The following is a 22,626-nucleotide window of genomic DNA, read 5'->3' as shown; positions in this document are numbered from 1 at the left end:
TGGGTCTCACATGTCCTCGCCTCTCTTCCCTTGGGTCTCACATGTCCTCGCCTCTCTTCTCTTGGGTCTCACATGTCCTCGCCTCTCTTCCCTTGGGTCTCACATGTCCCCGCCTCTCTTCCCTTGGGTCTCATATGTCCCCGCCCCTCCCCCCTTGGGTCTCACATGTCCCCGCCTCTCTTCCCTTGGGTCTCACATGTCCCCGCCCCTCTCCCCTTGGGTCTTTCGTCTCCTCGCCTCTCTTCCCTCGGGTCCTTCTTCTCCTCGCCTCTCTTTCCTTGGGTCTTACTTGCCTTCGGCCCTCTCCCCTCGGGTCTTCCTTCTCCTCGACTCTCTTCCCTCGGGTCTTGATTATACCCACCTCTCTTCCATCGGGTCTTATGTATTGTATAATAAGAAGAGACGCTGCATCATCAGCAGGGTCTTCAGACACCATAAAATCACAAACATCACGGTTCACTTCTCGCTATGTCCAATGCATGTTCCCCATGTGGTAAAATGGATTAGTCCCGATCATACCCCATTTGTCAGACACCTCACGAAAATATAAGACATAATAAACAAATAGGTTAGAATAGTCATAGGCTTTAATAATAGTCACACAAATAATTCAAATAATTCAACAAGAGCAAAAAAATCTCACAGCATCCAAATACTGCATTGGGGTCATGACCATGAGTCAACTGGTCTTGAGTCAATGAGTCTGCCAAGGCGGCTGTCTATCTCTTGGGAACTCGTCTCCGCGGTGGAGGAGCAGCACATCCTGTAGATCGTACCGGAGCACTACGTTCTGGTAGAGGGCTAGCATGGGCAGGGTCGGTTCTTCTCGGGCTTGTTTCCCACTCATTGTGCTGATGAACTTGGCACGGTCAGTTGGCGGATGGTTGTGTTCACTGTGACTCCTCACAGTATCCCCGACTGTCGTGCAGTTCCCTGTATATGTTTTAATAACGCGTCTACAGTGAACACATTACTTTCTAATCTTGTTCCTGCTGTAGAGGTGATGTTGAACTAGTGCTTGGGGCGTACCTCTCTGCGATGTTACAAAGTCAACTGTCTGCAAACCTGCAATGTGTGTGACAAATTCAGAAATCTCTGGCAATATATACACCATTTACTGAAAACATATAAATAGAGAAAACTCAACATTTTCGTGAGACGCTGGGATGAGAACTTACAAATTAAAGTTGTTTTCATGATCAGATGGTTCATTATTGAAATCTATCTTGGAAGACAATAAAACAGCGTACAATCCTATTGTATCTGAGGAAATCAATTATTAACATTAACTTCAAAGGACTTTATTTTCTTGACCTTAATTGTATAGAGGATTAAGTCTGTTAGAACTGGTCCATTACCACAACAGGGAAATCGCCTATGTTTTGACAAGTCCTCTCTACTCCACCGTCTGACATGTAGGGTGTCTGACAACTGGGGTAAGGCCATCAGCAGATACACACATCCACCGAATACATGTGATATGATTGAAATACAATATTCATCATACCATTCTCAGACTCATGTATTGAGGCAAGGGCTGTAACTATACCACTGCCATTTTTAGATATTACCTTGAAAGTATTGGTTAAGTGTGTAAAATCGAAGGTAAGTGAGGCGCGATATTGGGCACTATTTCCCCACTGGGACAGCTCGCTGGCGTTCAGATCAGGTTACAAATTTCAAGGTGATCTCCACAGCTGGTCTATTGTGCGACACTGATCGGGGATGCTAATCGAAGTCCCCGCTCATTAAAATGGGAGTTTGGTGAAACCGACAGCTACAGATGACTTCCTTTATAACACAGGACGTAATTACGATCTCTGTTTACTTTGTACTTTATGTGGAGCAAAGAGGTGATCCACGTTCAAGGAGCTTGCCAGTACCGGTTATCTGGGATGGAAACGTAATTCCCAAGGAATATGGCTAGACATTCTCACCCAACAATGACAGTGCATATATACATATACATGTACGCTGTCTTCTCGCCCCATTATGTGACCCGGTCTCCCAACTACGTGACCCGGTCTCCCAACTATGAGAGCTGGCCGCCTAACTATGTGGCCTGCTCCCAACTATGTGACCTGGTCTCCCAACTATGTGACCTAGTCTCCGAACTATGTGACCTAGTCTCCCAACTATGTGACCTGGTCTCCCAACAATGTGACCTAGCCTCCCAACTATGTGACCCGGTCTCCCAACTATGAGAGCTGGTCGCCTAACTATGTGACCTGATCTCCCAACTATGTGACCTGTTCTCCCAACTATGTGGCCAGGTCATTTGTTTCCGTTAAGAAAAGGAGAAAAAAACTCTTTTTTACTTAAAGACGACGTTGATCTGTAACACAATCAATAATTTAGAAAAAAAAAACTGACAAACGATGTACCGTTTTTGTTGTATGCTGGTTTAGATACTGAGACTCGCCTGAGAGTCTAGTGATGCACATGCTCTCAACAGGCGATTAAGTCGAACACTTTCCAGGCTTGCTGAGCACAACAAACAATCATGTTGTTTCTTTGATAGTCTGTGGGTGCATTACCATGTTGTGAGGAAGGTTCACGGCATTAATTGCCATAGTATCAGTAATCAGCTTCACCATAACGGCTGAACTACTTGCTTCAAACACGAGATACACCGTACATGCGGTGCTGGGTCGTAACTGTAACATTCATAGCATTTCTTTGAACATGTTTTGTACATTCATTCTTTTCATTCTTGTCATTTATGAATTTTCACAGAGAGGTCCTCCACATTTAACGGCACTCCCAATGACATTATAAGTCCGCTTCGGTGAATGTATGGACCCGAAGATACTTCACTACGGCAAGTTAATTATAATCAAATGGTTGTCATGTGACGCTGTTCACAACCTTTAAGAGTAGCAAGATCAGAGGACACGCCCCAAGTACATTCGCTTCCCCTGTATTTATATAGCCTTTGAAATACTATAGATTCACGTCATCTAGATGTACAGGTGAAGAACAAACCACTTCTCCTTGGGATTACTTGAGATTGTAAACACTGACGGGAGGGAACATACCAAGGTGGCCGGAGGTCGGTTACCGAGTGTCAGGGTATACAATCTCAGGTGATCCTGAGGAAAAGTGGTTTGTCCAACTTATAAAGCGACTCATCATAGATGATTTTGGTGTGTATGTGTGGTTTCAAATCTTCAGCTAAAACCGAGGTTTATCAACCGTCTAAATGCAGGAAATACCAAAAATATCCGAATACCTTATAGTGATACAATACAGAATATCTAGGTATAAAAGAAGATGATATTCAGGTTGATGATCAATTTCCCTACATACACGTAGGACATGTTCAGGTTGATGATCACTTCTCTTAGATACATGAAGATGATGTTCAGGTTGGTGATCACTTCTCTTAGATACATGAAGATGATGTTCAAGTTGATGATTACGTCCCCTAGATACATGAAGATGATGTTCAGGTTGATGATGTCTTCCCCTAGATACATGTAGATGATGTTCAGGTTGTGGATGACTTCCCCTAGATACATGAAGATGATGTTCATGTTGATGATGACTTCCCCTAGATACATGTAGACCATGTTCAGGTTGATGATCACTTCCCCTAGATACATGAAGACCATGTTCAGGTTGATGCTCACTTCCCCTAGATACATGAAGATAATGTTCAGGTTGATGCTCACTTCCCCTAGAAACATGAAGATGATGTCTAGGTTGATGATCACTTCCCCTAGATACATGAAGATGATGTTCAGGTTGATGATCACTTTCCCTAGATACATGAAGATGATGTTCAGGTTGATGATCACTTTCCCTAGATACATGAAGATGATGTTCAGTTTGATTATCACTTCCTTTAGATACATGAAGACCATGTTCAGGTTGATGATCACTTCCCTTAGATACATGAAGGTGATGTTCAGGTTGATGATCACTTTCCCTAGATACATAAAGATCATGGTCAGGTTGATGATCACTTCCCCTAGATATACGACGACCATGTTCAGGTTGATGATCACTTTCCCTAGATACATAAAGATGATGTTCAGTTTGAGGATCACTTCCCCTATTAACATGATAATGATGTTCAGGTTGATGATCAATTCCCCTAGATGCATGATGATGATGTTCAGGTTGATAATCACTTCCCCTAGATACATGAAGATGATGTTCAAGTTGATGATCTCTTCCCCTAGATACATGAAGATGATGTTCAGGTTGATGATCACTTCCCCTAGATACATGAAGATGATGTTGAGGTTGATGATCACTTCCCCTAGACACATAAAGATGATGTTGAGGTTGATGATCACTTTCCCTAGATACATGTAGACCATGTTCAGGTTGATGATCACTTCCCCTTGATACATAAAGATGATGGTCAGGTTGATGATCACTTCCCTAGATACATGAAGATGATGTTCAGGTTGATGATCACTTTCCCTAGATACATGTAGATGATGTTCAGGTTGATGATCACTTCCCCTTGATACATAAAGATGATGTTCAGGTTGATGATCACTTCCCTAGATACATGAAGGTGATGTTCAGGTTAATGATCACTTCCCCTAGATACAAGAAGTTCATGTTCAGGTTAATGATCACTTCCCCTAGATACATTTAGATGATGTTCAGGTTGATGATCACTTCCCCTTGATACATAAAGATGATGTTCAGGTTCATGATCACTTCCCCTAGATACATGTAGGCCATGTTAAGGGTTGATGATCACCTTCCCTAGATACATGAAGATGATGTTCAGGTTGATGATCTCTTCCCCTAGATACATGTAGATGATGTTCAGTTTCATGATCACTTCCCCTAGATTCATGAAGATGATGTTCAGATTGATGCTCACTTCCCCTAGATACATAAAGATGATGTTCAGGTTGATGATCACTTTCCCTAGATACACGAAGATGATGTTCAGGTTGATGATCACTTCCCCTAGATACATGAAGATGATGTTCAGGTTGATGATCACTTCCCCTAGATACATAAAGATAATGTTCAGGATGATGATCACTACCCTTAGATACATGAAGACCATGTTCAGGTTGATGATAACTTCCCCTAGATACATGAAGACCATGTTCAGGTTGATGATCACTTCCCCTAGATACATGAAGATGATGTTCAGGTTGATGCTCACTTAATATCCCCTAGAAACATGAAGATGATGTTCAGGTTGATGCTCACTTAATATCCCCTAGAAACATGAAGATGATGTTAAGGTTGATGATCACTTCCCCTAGATACATGAAGATGATGTTCAGGTTGATGATCACTTCCCTTAGATACACGAAGATGATGTTAAGGTTGATGATCACTTCCCCTTTTTACATAAAGGTGATGGTCAGGTTGATGCTCACTTCCCCTAGATACATGAAGATGATGTTCAGGTTGATGATCACTACCCCTAGATACATAAAGATGATGTTCAGTTTGATGTTCCCTCCCCCTAGATACATAAAGATGATGTTCAGGTTGATGATCACTACCACTAGATACATAAAGATGATGTTCAGTTTGATGATCACTACCCCTAGATACATAAAGATGATGTTCAGGTTGATGATCACTTCCCATTGATACATAAAGATGATGGTCAGGTTGATGATCACTTCCCTAGGTACATGAAGATGATGTTCAGGTTGATGCTCACTTCCCCTAGAAACATGAAGATGATGTTTAGGTTGATGATCGCTTCCCCTAGATACATGAAGATGATGTTCAGGTTGATGCTCACTTCCCTAGGTACATGAAGATGATGTTCAGGTTGATGCTCACTTCCCCTAGAAACATGAAGATGATGTTTAGGTTGATGATCGCTTCCCCTAGATACATGAAGATGATGTTCAGGTTGATGATCACTTCCCCTAGATACACGAAGGTGATGTTCAGGTTGATGCTCACTTCCCCTTGATACATAAAGATGATGGTCAGGTTGATGATCACTTCCCTAGGTACATGAAGATGATGTTCAGGTTGATGCTCACTTCCCCTAGAAACATGAAGATGATGTTTAGGTTGATGATCGCTTCCCTTAGATACATGAAGATGATGTTCAGGTTGATGATCACTTCCCTAGATACACGAATGTGATGTTCAGGTTGATGATCACTTCCCCTAGATTCATGAAGATGATGTTCAGGTTGATACTCACTTCCCCTAGATACATAAAGATGATGTTCAGGTTGATGATCACTTTCCCTAGATACATGAAGATGATGTTCAGGTTGATGATCACTTCCCCTAGATACATAAAGATGATGTTCAGGATGATGATCACTACCCCTAGATACATGAAGACCATGTTCAGGTTGATGAGCACTTCCCCTAGATACATGAAGATGATGTTCAGGTTGATGCTCACTTAATATCCCCTAGAAACATGAAGATGATGTTAAGGTTGATGATCACTTCCCCTAGATACATGAAGATGATGTTCAGGTCGATGATCACTTCTCTAGATACACGAAGATGATGTTAAGGTTGATGATCACTTCCCCTTTTTACATAAAGGTGATGGTCAGGTTGATGATCACTTCTCCTAGATACATGAAGATGATGTTCAGGTTGATGCTCACTTCCCTAGGTACATGAAGATGATGTTCAGGTTGATGCTCACTTCCCCTAGAAACATGAAGATGATGTTTAGGTTGATGATCGCTTCCCCTAGATACATGAAGATGATGTTCAGGTTGATGATCACTTCCCCTAGATACACGAAGGTGATGTTCAGGTTGATGCTCACTTCCCCTTGATACATAAAGATGATGGTCAGGTTGATGATCACTTCCCTAGGTACATGAAGATGATGTTCAGGTTGATGCTCACTTCCCCTAGAAACATGAAGATGATGTTTAGGTTGATGATCGCTTCCCTTAGATACATGAAGATGATGTTCAGGTTGATGATCACTTCCCTAGATACACGAATGTGATGTTCAGGTTGATGATCACTTCCCCTAGATTCATGAAGATGATGTTCAGGTTGATACTCACTTCCCCTAGATACATAAAGATGATGTTCAGGTTGATGATCACTTTCCCTAGATACATGAAGATGATGTTCAGGTTGATGATCACTTCCCCTAGATACATAAAGATGATGTTCAGGATGATGATCACTACCCCTAGATACATGAAGACCATGTTCAGGTTGATGAGCACTTCCCCTAGATACATGAAGATGATGTTCAGGTTGATGCTCACTTAATATCCCCTAGAAACATGAAGATGATGTTAAGGTTGATGATCACTTCCCCTAGATACATGAAGATGATGTTCAGGTCGATGATCACTTCTCTAGATACACGAAGATGATGTTAAGGTTGATGATCACTTCCCCTTTTTACATAAAGGTGATGGTCAGGTTGATGATCACTTCTCCTAGATACATGAAGATGATGTTCAGTTTGATGATCACTTCCCCTAGATACATAAAGATGATGTTCAGGTTGATGATCACTACCCCTAGATACATAAAGATGATGTTCAGTTTGATGATCACTACCCCTAGATACATAAAGATGATGTTCAGGTTGATGATCACTACCCCTAGATACATACAGATGATGTTCAGTTTGATGATCACTTCCCCCAGATAAATGAAGATGATGTTCAGGTTGATGCTCACTTCCCCTAGATACATGAAGATGATGTTCAGGTTGATGATCACTACCCCTAGATACATAAAGATGATGTTCAGTTTGATGATCACTTCCCCTAGATTAATGAAGATGATGTTCAGGTTGATGATCACTTCTCCTAGATACATAAAGATGATGTTCAGGTTGATGATCACTTCCCCTAGATACATGAAGATGATGTTCAGGTTGATGATCACTTCCCCTAAATACATAAAGATGATGTTCAGGTTGATGATCACTTCCCCTAGATAAATGAAGAAGATGTTCAGGTTGATGATCACTTCCCCTAGATACATGAAGATGATGTTCAGGTTGATGCTCACTTCCCCTAGATCCATGAAGATAATGTTTAGGTTGATGATCACTTCCCTTAGATACATGTAGGGAATGCTAAGGGTTGATGATCACTTTCCCTAGATACATGAAGATGATGTTCAGGTTGATGATCACTTCTCCTAGATACATGAAGATGATGTTGAGGTTGATGATCACTTCCCCTAGATACATGAAGATTATGTTCAGGTTGATGATCACTTCCTCTAGATACATAAAGATGATTTTCAGGTTGATGATAACTTCCCCTAGATACATAACGATGATGTTCAGGTTGATGATCACTTCCCCTAGATACAAGAAGATGATGTTCAGTTTGATGATCTCTTCCCCTAGATACATAAAGATGATGTTCAGGTTGATGATCACTTCCCTAAATACATGAACGTGATGTCCAGGTTGATGATCACTTCCCCTAGATACATAAAGATGATGTTCAGGTTGATGATCACATCCCCTCGATAGAATGTCATGTTGACCCTTGTTGAGTGAGTGTAAGCGCGATATGAAATTCCCTCCTTAAAGTTGACGAATTCTGCTCGAGTGTAGCAGCGCCCCGAATCCCAGCAGCTACAGCGGGTGTTGCCGGACCTGTAACAATCAATCTTGGTATGAAACCAAACCTCGACGTCAATATCACATAGCTCACATGTTAGTAATAACACATTTGTCTGCTAAATAATTGCACGATATGCTCTTAATACGTTCACCTTTTCTACTGATTTTTAAAATTGGGCTGCCAGCAGCATAAAGCTTGTTCCCCGGCGATGTGTTTGCATGAATACACGCGTATGTGTGTGTGTGTGTGTGTTTGGTTCGTCTCTTCCACTTTGAATGTGCCTAAACTATCTATGGCAACGTCTGGTATTGGCGTTCATGTTAATGTTAATTGCACGAATGATTTCATTGAAACCCGATCATTTGTTTCCTAGCGGTGTACCTCGTCGTCAGTATGCTTTCAACACCTTGTCAAGTACCTGACATACACACCTGGTCACGTATCTGATCTACGCACCTGGCCCTGTACCTGATATACACACCTGGTCCTGAATCTGATATACACACCTGGTCCTGTACCTGATATACACACCAGGTCCTGTACGTGATATACACACCTGGAACTGTACTTGATATACACACCTGATATACACAGCTGGTCCTGAATCTGATATACACACCTGGTCCTGTACCTGATATACACACCTGATATTAACACCTGGTCCTGTACCTAATATACACACCTGATATACACACCAGGTCCTGTACTTGATGTACATACCTGTTCACATACCTGATATACACACCTGGTTCTGTATCTGATATACACACCTGGTCCTGTACCTGATATACACATCTAATATACACACCTGGTCTTGTACCTGACATACACACCTGGTCACGTTCCTGATATACACACCTGGTCCTGTATCTGATATAGACACCTAATATACACACCTGGTCCTGTACCTGATATACACACCTAATATACACACCTGGTCCTGTACCTGATATGCACACCTGATCCTGTACCTGATATACACACCTGGTCTTGTACCTGATATACACACCTGATATACACACCTGGTCCTGTATCTGATATACGCACCCAATATACACACCTGGTCCTGTACCTGATATACACATCTAATATACACACCTGGTCTTGTACCTGACATACACATCTGGTCACGTTCCTGATATACACACCTGGTCCTGTATCTGATATAGACACCAGGTCCTGTACCTGATATACACACCTAATATACACACCTGGTCCTGTACCTAATATGCACACCTGATCCTGTACCTGATATACACACCTGGTCTTGTACCTGATATACACACCTGATATACACACCTGATATACACACCTGGTCCTGTATCTGATATACGCACCCAATATACACACCTGGTTCTGTACTTGATATACACACCTAATATACACACCTGGTCCTGTACCTGATATACACACCTGGTCGTGTATATGATATACACATCTAATATACACACCTGGTCTTGTACCTGACATACACATCTGGTCACGTTCCTGATATACACACCTGGTCCTGTATCTGATATAGACACCAGGTCATGTACCTGATATACACACCTAATATACACACCTGGCCCTGTACCTGATATACACACCTGGTCCTGTACCTGATATACACACCTGGTCCTGTACCTGATATACACACCTGGTCCTGTACCCGATATACACACCTGATATACACACCTGGTCGTGTATCTGATATACACACCTGGTCACGTACCTGATATACACACCTGGTCCTGTACCTAATATACACACCTGATCCTGTACCTGATATACACACCTGGTCTTGTACCTGATATACACACCTAATATACACACCTTGTCCTGTACCTGATATACACACCTGGTCGTGTATATGATATACACGCCTGGTCCTGTATCTGATATACACACCTGATATACACACCTGGCCCTGTACCTGATATACACACCTGGTGCTGTACCTGATATACACACCTGGTCCTGTACCTGATATACACACCTGGTCCTGTACCCGATATACACACCTGATATACACACCTGGTCGTGTATCTGATATACACACCTGGTCACGTACCTGATATACACACCTGGTCCTGTACCTGATATACACACCTGGTCACGTACCAGATATACACACCAGGTCCTGTACCTGATATACACACCTGGTCACGTACCAGATATACACACCTGGTCCTGTACTTGATGTACATACCTGTTCACGTATCTGATATACACACCTGGTCCTGTACCTGATATACACACTTAGTCACGTGCTTGACATATACATCTGATATACACACCTGGTCCTGTATCTGATATACACACCTGGTCACGTACTTCAAATACGCACCTGGTCTTGTAAGTGATATACACATCCGGTCATGTATCTGATATACACACCAGGTCCTGCACCTGATATACAAAACCTCGCCCTGTACCTGATATACGCACATGGTCCAGTACCTGATATATACACCTGATCCTGTACCTGATATACACACCTGGTCCAGTACCTGATATATATGCACCTGGTCCTGTACTTGATGTACATACCTGTTCACGTACCTGATATACACACCTGGTCCTGTACCTGATATACACACCTGGTGACGTACCTGATATACACACCTGGTCCTGTATCTGATATACACACCTGGTCCTGTACCTGATAGACACACCTGGTCCAGTATCTGATATACACACGTGGTCCTGTACCTTATATACACACCTGATATACACACCAGGTCCTGTACTTGATGTACATACCTGTTCACGTACCTGATATACATACCTGGTCCTGTACCTGATATTCACACCTAATATACACACCTGGTCTTGTATCAGATATAAAAACCTGGTCCTGTACCTGATATACACACCTGGTCCTGTACCTGATATACACACTTGGTCCTGTACCTGATATACACACCTGGTCCTGTACCCGATATACACACCTGGTCCTGTACCTGATATACACACCTGGTCCTGTACCTGATATACACACCTGGTCCTGTACCTGATATACACACCTGGTCACGTACCAAATAAACACACCAGGTCCTGTACGTGATGTACATACCTGTTCACGTACCTGATATACACACCTGGTCCTGTACCTGACATACACACCTAGTCACGTACCTGATATACACACCTGATATACACACCTGGTCCTGTATCTGATATACACACCTGGTCCTGTACCTGATAGACACGTCTGATCCTGCGCCTGATATACAAAACCTGGCCCCGTACCTGATATACAAAACCTGGTCCTGTACCTGATATACACACCTGGTCCAGTACCTGATATATACACCTGGTCCTGTACTTGATGTACATACCTGTTCACGTACCTGATATACACACCTGGTCCTGTACCCGATATACACAACTAGTCACGTACCTGATATACACACCTGGTCCTGTATCTGATATACACACCTGGTCCTGTACCTGATGACACACCTGGTCCTGTATCTGATATACACACCTGGTCCGGTACCTAATATACAAACCTGATATACAGACCAGGTCCTGTACTTGATGTACATACCTGTTAACGTACCAGGTATACACACCTGGTCCTGTACCTGATATACACACCTGATCCTGTACCTGATATACACACCTGATATACACACCTGGTCCTGTACCTGATATACACACCTGGTCCTGTACCTGATATACACACCTGGTCCTGTACCTGATATACGCACCTGGTCATGTACCTGACATACACACCTGATAAACACATCTGATCTTGTACCTGATATACACAGCTGGTCCTGTACCTGATATACACACCTGATATACACACCTGGCCCTGTACCTGATATACACACCTGGTCTTGTACCTGACATACACACCTGATATACACATCTGGTCTTGTACCTGATATACACACCTGGTCACGTACTTCATATACGCACCTGATTTATACACCTGGTCTTGTAAGTGATATACACACCCGGGCCCTGTTACCTGATACCTGATATACCGACCTGGACTTATTTGATATACACACCTGGTCACGTACCTGCTATACACACTTGGAAATGATATACAGTCATGGCTGTGTATGAACACGTCACTGTCTCCTGTACTCCTCCTACTGGGTGTATGTGTGTGATGGACGAGTGAGTGCTATATGTTATGTCCTCTCAGTACTCGTCAGACAGTACGTCAGTGCATTGTGTTGTACGTGGGCGAAATCGTTCATGTAGATACGCGTTTCTCGGCTACAACATGCTTTGTTTCTTTACATATCTTAAATGTAGTCTGAATAGTTTCATTATTTCAGATAGATGTATTTCATTAACACCGGCAGAAAGCATTAGTTATGGGACGTTAGCTTCCTCCACATACCTTGAGGCAGTGCTAATATCAGTAGGCAGCAATATGTATAGATGGGTCACGTGTCTGTCATATACTCACCAAACAGATAATATACATACAGATAACTATATATCTAAGTGTAGAGTTGTTTGTGCCATGCCTGTCTTGCCTCTTTATAAGTATCACATAATGGGTATTTGCACATTCGGTCAGTTTGTCACTCAGTGGTGTAGATGGTGAATAATATGTAACTAATACATTCAGTAAGAAAACACTATAATACCCACGTAAGCCTAGCCTTGAACAGCGCTGCACATGCACCGCCTCGAGACACTATTAGCAGTGCAGGTATTTCCACCATAATCGTAAATATGGGTGAAGCGTCTGTATATATTGTGGCTTGATTATCACTGCTGTGTCAACACAGTGGAGTAATTCTACACTCTACGCGGTGTTATCATGGAGAATGAGAGACGATTATGCAAACGTTTGATGGTAATTAAGTTATTGATGTTGAGAGATGTTACTGCCATCGTGACGTCGGCGACAGTGAGAGCTACGAAGGGGTATGTGACATCTGGCCAGCAACTGCTCCGTCACGTTGCCTGCGTGAGCCCCTCGTTTCCCTGGCTGTAGGGCCGCGGCGTCAACTCCGCACACTCCGCCTCTCACAGGCTTACCTGCCGCTCGCATGGCCGCACCACTCTCACAACACACGGTGGATCCTGCCAGATGTATAAACAGCAGTTAGTTGTAAACCCTCAAATGCGATAAAAACACGCAACACAAAAATAATTATCAATACCAAGATTGTTCGTTCAAAAAACGTGACAACCATCAAGACAGATCGATACATGTACTACCTGTAGATCTGTATCTGTACAAAGTCCTTCTGTCTGTGTGTGTTCCATCTCTATCTGTACAAAGTCCTTCTGTCTCTGTGTGTTCCATCTCTATCTGTACAAAGTCCTTCTGTCCGTGTGTGTTCTAGGTGTATCTGTACAAAGTCCTTCTGTCCGTGTGTGTTCTAGGTGTATCTGTACAAAGTCCTTCTGTCTGTGTGTGTTCTAGATGTATCTGTACAAAGTCCTTCTGTCCGTGTGTGTTCTAGGTGTATCTGTACAAAGTCCTTCGATCTGTGTGTGTTCCATCTCTATCTGTACAAAGTCCTTCTGTCTCTGTGTGTTCCATCTCTATCTGTACAAAGTCCTTCTGTCCGTGTGTGTTCTAGGTGTATCTGTACAAAGTCCTTCTATCTGTGTGTGTTCCATCTGTATCTGTACAAAGTCCTTCTGTCTGTGTGTGTTCCATCTGTATCTGTACAAAGTCCTTCTGTCTGAGTGTGTTCTAGCTGTATCTGTACAAAGTCCTTCTGTCTGTGTGTGTTCTAGGTGAATCTGTACAAAGTCCTTCTATCTGTGTGTGTTCCATCTCTATCTGTACAAAGTCCTTCTGTCTGTGTGTGTTCCATCTCTATCTGTACAAAGTCCTTCTGTCTGTGTGTGTTCTAGGTGTATCTGTACAAAGTCCTTCTATCTGTGTGTGTTCCATCTCTATCTGTACAAAGTCCTTCTGTCTGTGTGTGTTCTAGATGTATCTGTACAAAGTGCTTCTGTCTGTGTGTGTTCTAGCTGTATCTGTACAAAGTCCTTCTGTCTGTGTGTGTTCCATCTCTATCTGTACAAAGTCCTTCTGTCTGTGTGTGTTCCATCTCTATCTGTACAAAGTGCTTCTGTCTGTGTGTGTTCTAGCTGTATCTGTACAAAGTCCTTCTGTCCGTGTGTGTTCCATCTCTATCTGTACAAAGTCCTTCTGTCTGAGTATGTTCTAGCTGTATCTGTACAAAGTCCTTCTATCTGTGTGTGTTCCATCTCTATCTGTACAAAGTCCTTCTGTCTGAGTATGTTCTAGCTGTATCTGTACAAAGTCCTTCTGTCTGTGTGTGTTCTAGATGTATCTGTACAAAGTGCTTCTGTCTGTGTGTGTTCTAGCTGTATCTGTACAAAGTCCTTCTGTCCGTGTGTGTTCCATCTGTATCTGTACAAAGTCGTTCTGTCCGTGTGTGTTCCATCTGTATCTGTACAAAGTCCTTCTATCTGTGTGTGCTCTTGGTGAATCTGTACAAAGTCCTTCTGTCCATGTGTGTTCTAGCTGTATCTGTACAAAGTCCTTCTCTCTGTGTGTGTTCCATCTGTATCTGTACAATTTCCTTCTATCCGTGTGTGTTCCATCTGTATCTGTACAAAGTCCTTCTATCTGTGTGTGCTCTTGGTGAATCTGTACAAAGTCCTTCTGTCCGTGTGTGTTCTAGCTGTATCTGTACAAAGTCCTTCTGTCTATGTGTGTTCCATCTGTATCTGTACAAAGTCCTTCTGTCTGTGTGTGCTCTAGGTGAATCTGTACAAAGTCCTTCTGTCTGTTTGTTTTTTTTGGTGAATCTGTACAAAGTCCTTCTGTCTGTTTGTGTTCCATCTGTATCTGTACAATGTCCTTCTGACTGTGTGTGCTGTGCCTGCATCATGTCCTTGTGTGTTCTGGCTGTGCCTGCATCATGTCCTTGTGTGTTCTGACTGTGCCTGCATCATGTCCTTGTGTGTTCTGGCTGTGCCTGCATCATGTCCTTGTGTGTTCTGACTGTGTCTGCATCGTATCCTATCTACTTGACCACTCATGACATGTAATACCTATTTCAGATAGTAAGAGGATTAGTTCTGTTGTTATGTTTTCTCGTTTTATAGAGAATATTTGTATCTACCTGGATAGTCTTTGCAAACAAGTTCACCCCTTCCACTTCCCCCAAGTCCCCTTGTCACACTGCGTGTGTGTGGTCAGGGCTGTGAGCATGCAACATGCTGCTGGTCATGGGCAGTGTGTGTGTGTAGACGGGGACCATGTGAGGGACTTGTCTACATCGATCTGCCGAGATGCCAGGACCTGAAGCTCAGGTGGAAGGAGGAAGCTGTGTGAATGTTGTTGACTTGCACTGCCAGCAGTCCGCCAGAGGCCCCGCCCGGCCGGGCACTTCGCTGCCACAATACAAGTTTGTTCTGTAGGGTCGCCGCGTACTGCAACTACATCTGAGTTAAGACGTCAGCAAACCAGGACTTGGACACTGACAGACTTTCTGGATTAAGGATGCACGGAAATGTACTGAGACATAACTTATGCTGTGTAGAATCAGATGTGACTGAGTGAAGCGTCCCATGATTACTAAATGGTAAAATCTACCAATGGTGTAAAGTGTTGTTATGCATGGTTACTTCTGGGTGTGGATGTGCACAGCATTAATGTCCGCGACATGCCAAATGGGGAGCCCCATATGTAATAATGTCACCATTGTGTTGAATACTGAGTGCATATACGTGACTGTATAAATGTGAGTGTAAATATGTGAGTGCAAATATATAAGTCTATATATGTGAGTGTAAAAAGTGAGTGTAAATATATGAGTGTAAATGCGTGAGTGTATTTATGTAAGTGTAAATATGTAAATGTAAATATGTGAGTGTAAATATGTGAGTGTATATATGTAAGTGTAAATATGTGAGTGTAAATATGTGAGTGTATTTATGTAAGTGTAAATAAGTGAGTGTAAATATGTGAGTGTATATATGTAAGTGTAAATATGTGAGTGTAAATATGTGAGTGTATTTATGTAAGTGTAAATGAGTGTAAATATGTGAGTGTAAATATGTGAGTGTATATATGTAAGTGTAAATATGTGAGTGTAAATATGTGAGTGTAAATATGTGAGTGTATATATGTGAGTGTAAATATGTGAGTGTAAATATGTGAGTGTACATATGTAAGTGTAAATATTTGAGTGTATATATGTAATTGTAAATATGTGAGTGTATATATGTGAGTGTATATATCCAAGTGTATATAAGTAAGCGTATATATGTAAGTGTATATATGTGAGTGTATTTATGTAAGTGTAAATAAGTGAATGTATATATGTCAGTGTATATGAGCGTAAATTTGTGAATGTTTATATGTGAGTATATATGGAAGTGTATACACGTGAAAGTATACATGTGAGTGTATATATAAGTGTTAAATGTCAGTGTATATATGCAAGGGAGGCATGGGGTATTTTACAGTGCATGTTGTGCACGTGTTTAGGATCTTTCACCCGTTTTGAGCACTAGCTGTTTCAACATGCTCAATGTTTAACACTCTAAAAGCGTCAAAGCCATTGTCTTTTTCAACGGTTATGCCCACAGAAAATATATTTTTGTTTTGTTGACAGCAAACACGCATGATTGGCACAAAGGCATATCATGTCGCCTTTTAAAACGTTCGTTAAAACCAAAAATATATAAACAGTCAATATATATCACCACACATATACCGTGGTGTAGAAACCTATCGTAAATTAAGAAAATATATTGACCGTTCTTGGTGAATGGCTTCATATATTATTTTTGGACTCTTGGGACTCGTTACCTCACAACGATTTTATCCTCGCATATCCATATTACTTACTACACACGGAATGTGTGAATCAGAGTCCAATACCGACTTATAAGTCTTATAAATAGACTGTTTGCATCATTGTGTACTGTAACAGTAGCACAGATACAACACAGATTGAGACCTAGCCCCACAAAACCAACAAACAAATGCCTGAAAATTTAGGTGCTTCTTTAACCAAGCCTGAAATTATTTGCCAGTTGTGAGTGCAGATACACACGCCTCGCTTCCCCCTTCTTCCTCCCCCCTCCACGGAGGCTCCGAGTCCGCTCTCAGACAACGCAGCTGTGACGAGGCGGCTGATTGGCTAAGCGCGCTTCAGGTAAAACCTCAGTTAGGTAGCAAAGAATGAACGGAGTCAAATCGGTGTTAACCATATGAGCGTGCAACAGCTGGGTTAGTGAGAGCGCTAGGACTACCTACCTACCTATCTACCTACCCTAGGTAATAGGACAACGCTATTCTTACTCGGAAAGTAAGGTGGGGAAAACCTTGCTATATATTGCTATACGTGGATTAACCTACCTTGGTAAGTCGCATTGTTGTATTTACTGTTATTAAGTAATTGTTAAATGGCATGTCAAGGTTTCAAACAGGAAGCGACGATATATGAAAGACTTATTTACATGTGACCATTTGTCAGTTTAACTCTCACATATACAAATAAATACAAACTTATCTTTGAGGAATTTAAATTAAAAAAAACTTCTACAATTAGCATACATTAAATATTGAATATAGTAAACGTAGACACCGAACTGGGCATTATTTGCAATAACTAAAACCAGTTTACATCATTCCGTTCAATAATTCAAACCCAGTGAGCTGCACTTGATGTTTCATATGTCCACACGTATGGTGTCTGTCGTAGATACATTACTTACTGCCTTCTAAGTATCACACTGTGAAGGGTCCGGGGGATTTGGTGTTTTGTTACACTGACTTATGATAGGGCGCCTGTCACTAGAAGTAGGGTGCACTACTCATTCGAACGCTTCATGGTATTTTGACTTGCATATCTATTATATACTATCACGGTATAATAACATGGATATCTATTTCATAATATCATGGTGAAGTAACATGGATATCATTTTTATAATATCATGGTATAATAACATGGATATCTATTTTATAATAGCATGGTGTAATAACGTGTATGTCTATTTTAAAATATCATGGTGTAATAACATGGATATATATATTTCATAATATCATGGTATAATAACATGATTATCTATTTAATAATATCATGGTATAGTAACATGGATATCTATTTTATGATATCATGGTGTATAAACATGTATGTCTATTTCATAATATCATGGTGTAATAACATGGATATATATATCACATAATATCATGGTGTAATAACATGGATATCTATTTCATAATATCATGGTATAATAACATGGATATCTATTTCATATTATCATGGTGTAATAACATGGATATCTATTTCATAATATCATGGTATAGTAACATGGATATCTATTATATGATATCATGGTGTGATAAGATGTATGTCTATTTCATAATATCATGGTGTAATAACATGGATATATATATCTCAAAATATCATGGTGTAATAACATGGATATCTATTTCATAATATCATGGTATAATAACATGGATATCTATTTCATAATATCATGGTGTAATAACATGGATATCTATTTCATAATATCATGGCATAATAACATGGATATCTATTTCATAATATCATGGTGTAATAACATGGATATCTATTTCATAATATCATGGTTAATAACATGGATATCTATTTCATAATATCATGGTATATTAACATGGATATCTATTTTATGATGTCATGGTTTAATGACATATATATCCATTTTATAATATCATGGTATAATAACATGTATGTCTATTTTATAATAGCATGGTCTGATGACATGTTTATGTATTTAATAATATCATGGTGTAATAACATGGATATCTATTTAATAATATCAAGGTATAATAACATGGATGCCAACAAGGTGTAGGGTTGTGGAGGAGTGAATTGCACTGCACCAAGAACCCACTAGTGTACTTCCGCCTTGCAAGTTGGCCCTGTCCGAGCTGAGGTCGCCGTCCTCAAACCCATGTGAGAGTTTGCTAAACACACACACACACAAACACTTTCAAAACAACCGTTAACAATCAATACGATGTAACCCTGTGTGCACCCAATGCCTGGCCAGGTCGACATTGCTCGGGAGGACGGAACTAGGAAACAAACACCATTATTTATTTCATCTATAAAAGAAGACTGTAAGGAATGCAGCTGTATTTATCGATACAGGACAAATGTGTCTGTTATGCATCTTTTACATGGAATATATTTAACTATTTTGAAAACATTTTCAGCTGCGGACTTTTTTATCAGCCGTGAATGTTTAGCTATTTCAAAAGATGGTTTGCTTTGTTAATATGCCTATGAACTTACTAATAACATAATATTTTCGGAAAGTTAAGTTGTAGACTATAATGTTTTTTGTCCATGTATTCACGGTAGGAGACGAACAGGACGGACGTGAACTTGTTATAGACGCATTTTCTGTTAGTACTTAGCGTTTTCCTGCGATTGATTTCAACATCCCGTGTCACAGTCAAACTTAGTTGCCCCTCTGGTATTTCTCAGCAGCCAAATCTGTTACAATGACGCGTATTAGCTGCAGCTGATTGCTTGTATAATTACAGCTAAATGTTAAACTAATTGTTAACCCGGTTGCCGTTTGGCTGTTAAAACTACCCCGCGTAGTCCCCACTCCTTCCGTGCAGTCCTGTGAGAAGTAACTCCTTTAGTGTTGTCCTGTGGCGAGTCATACCTTTAGTGCAGTTCTGTTGGGAGGTACTCCTTCCGTGTAGTCCTGCGAGGACTCACTCCTTCCGTGCAGTCCTGTGAGAAGTAACTCCTTTAGTTAATTCCTGTGGCGAGTCACACCTTTAGTGTAGTCATGTGGGGAGTCACTCCTTCCGTGCAGTCCTGTGAGAAGTAACCCATTTAGTTAATTCCTGTGGCGAGTCACACCTTTAGTGCAGTTCTGTTGGGAGGAACTTCTTCCGTGTAGTCCTGTGAGAAGTAACCCCTCCCGTGTATTCCTGTAGGGAGGTACTTCTTCCGTGTAGTCCTGTGAGAAGTAACCCCTCCCGTGTATTCCTGTAGGGAGGTACTTCTTCCGTGTAGTCCTGTGAGAAGTAACCCCTCCCGTGTATTCCTGTAGGGAGGTACTTCTTTCGTGGAGTACTGTGAGGAGTCACTCATATCGTGTATTCCTGTGGGGAGTCACTCCTCCCGTGAAATTGGTGTGGGAAGTCACTCTTTCCGTATAGTCCTGTGAGGAGTCACTCCTTTCGTGTAATACTGTGGGGAGTCACTCCTTTAGTATAGTCCTGTGAGAAGTCACACCTTCCGCGTAGTCAAGTGATAAGTCACTCCTTTCGTGTAGTCCTGTGTAGAGTCACTTCTTAACTGTTGTCCCGTGAGGAGTCAATCCTTCCGTCCAGTCCTGTGCGAAGTAACTCATCCCGGGTATTCCTGCAGGGAGGTACTCCTTGCGTGGACTACTGTGAGGAGTCACTCCTCCCGTGTATTCCTGTGGGGAGTCCCTCCTTTCGTATTATCCCATGAGAAGTCACACCTTTCGTGTAGTCCTGTGGGGAGTCACTCCTTCCGTGTAGTCCTGTGAGGAGTCACTCCTCACGTGAATTCCTATGGGGAGTCACTCCTCCCGTGAATTCCTATGGGTAGTCACTCCTTTTGTGTAGTCCTGGAGGGAGTCACCCCTTTCGTTTAGTCCTGTAGGGAGACACTCCTCTTGTGTAGTCCTGGAGGGAGTCACTCCTTTTGTTTAGTCCTGTAGGGAGACACTCCTCTTGTGTGGTCCTGGAGGGAGTCACTCCTTTCGTTTAGTCCTGTAGGGAGACACTCCTCTTGTGTAGTCCTGGAGGGAGTCACTCCTTTCGTTTAGTCCCGTAGGGAGACACCCCTCTTGTGTGGTCCTGGAGGGAGTCACTCCTTTCGTTTAGTCCTGTAGGGAGACACTCCTCTTGTGTGGTCCTGGAGGGAGTCACTCCTTTCATTTAGTCCTGTGGGGATAGTTATGTGGGGAGTCACTTCTTCCGTGTATTCCTGTGGGGAGTCACACCTTTAGTGTAGTCAATTAGTCAAAATAACCCCACGTTGTCCTGTAAGGGGACGCTCCAACAGTGCAGTCATGCGGAGATGCACACAAAATGAACAGACCAGAGTGTTCAGAAACAAATACAGTTAGATGTGTGGATGAATACAGTGTTTACAATGTAGATCTACTTTAAACAAACATGACTCCTACAAAGACAACTGATGTCGTCAGCATAGACATACAAATAATGTGACGTGAAGAAGATATCCCTTGAATTTGTCTGTTAATATACATTCATTCTGTCTGCTAATATCCTTCAATTCGTCTGTTGATATCCCTTGATTCTGTCTGTTAATATCCCTTGATTCTCTCTGTTAACATCCTTTGATTCGGTCTGTTAATATCCCTTGATTCTGTCTGTTAATACCCCTTGATTCTGTCTCTTGATATCCCTTGATTCTGTCTCTTGATATCCCTTGATTCTCTTTGTTAATATCCCTCGATTCTGTCTGTTTACATCCCTTGAATATTTCTGTAAACATCCCTTGTTTCTGTCTGTTAATATCCACTGATTCTGTCTGTTAATACAACTTGATTCTGTCTGTTAATACCCCTTTATTATTTCTGTTAATATCCTTCGATTCCGTCTGTTAATATCCCCTGATACTGTCTGTTAATATCCCTTGATTATTTCTGTTAATATCTCTTGTTTCTGTCTGTTAATACAGCTTGATTCTGTCTCTTAATACCCCTTTATTATTTCTGTTAATATCTCCTGGATCTGTCTGTTAATATCCCTTGATTCTGTCTGTTGATATCCCTTTATTATTTCTGTTAATATCTCCTGGATCTGTCTTTTAATATCCCTTGATTCTGTCTGTTAATATACCTTGATTCTGTCTGTTAATGTAATTCATTCTGTCTTTTTACATCCCTTGGTTCTGTCTGTTAATATCCCTTGATTCCGTCTGTTAATATCACGTGCTTTTTTCTGTTAACATTCCTTGATTCTGCCTGTTAAAATCCCTTGACTCTGTCTGCTAATTTACATTCATTCTGTCTGGTAAAACCACTTGATTCTGTCTGTTAATATCCCCTGATTATTTCTGTTAATATACATTCATTCTGTCTGTTAACATCCCTTGATTCTGTCTGTTAACATCCA

General features: G+C 41.4%; 1 protein-coding gene across 2 annotated transcripts in view; it reads left to right on the top strand.

Moving 5' to 3' along the window:
- The window catches only part of LOC124120194 (nuclear receptor subfamily 5 group A member 2-like), a 241,688-nt gene that overhangs the window by 12,666 nt on the left and 206,396 nt on the right, over positions 1-22,626 (top strand). The window contains exon 1 of one of the 2 annotated variants that reach the window (XM_046482955.2): positions 17,722-17,860. The exons of the other annotated variant lie outside the window; for it this stretch is intronic. The gene's annotated coding sequence lies outside the window, so the exon portion shown is untranslated. Of the gene's footprint in view, positions 1-17,721; positions 17,861-22,626 lie in introns of those variants that run through there. 2 annotated transcript variants of the gene reach the window in all.

The sequence above is a fragment of the Haliotis rufescens genome, unplaced genomic scaffold (assembly GCF_023055435.1).
Source record: "Haliotis rufescens isolate VD_foot unplaced genomic scaffold, xgHalRufe1.0.p SCAF_8, whole genome shotgun sequence".
Taxonomy (NCBI): domain Eukaryota; kingdom Metazoa; phylum Mollusca; class Gastropoda; order Lepetellida; family Haliotidae; genus Haliotis; species Haliotis rufescens.
Note: the sequence above shows the minus strand (reverse complement) of the source record. Positions and strands in the feature narration are given on the sequence as shown.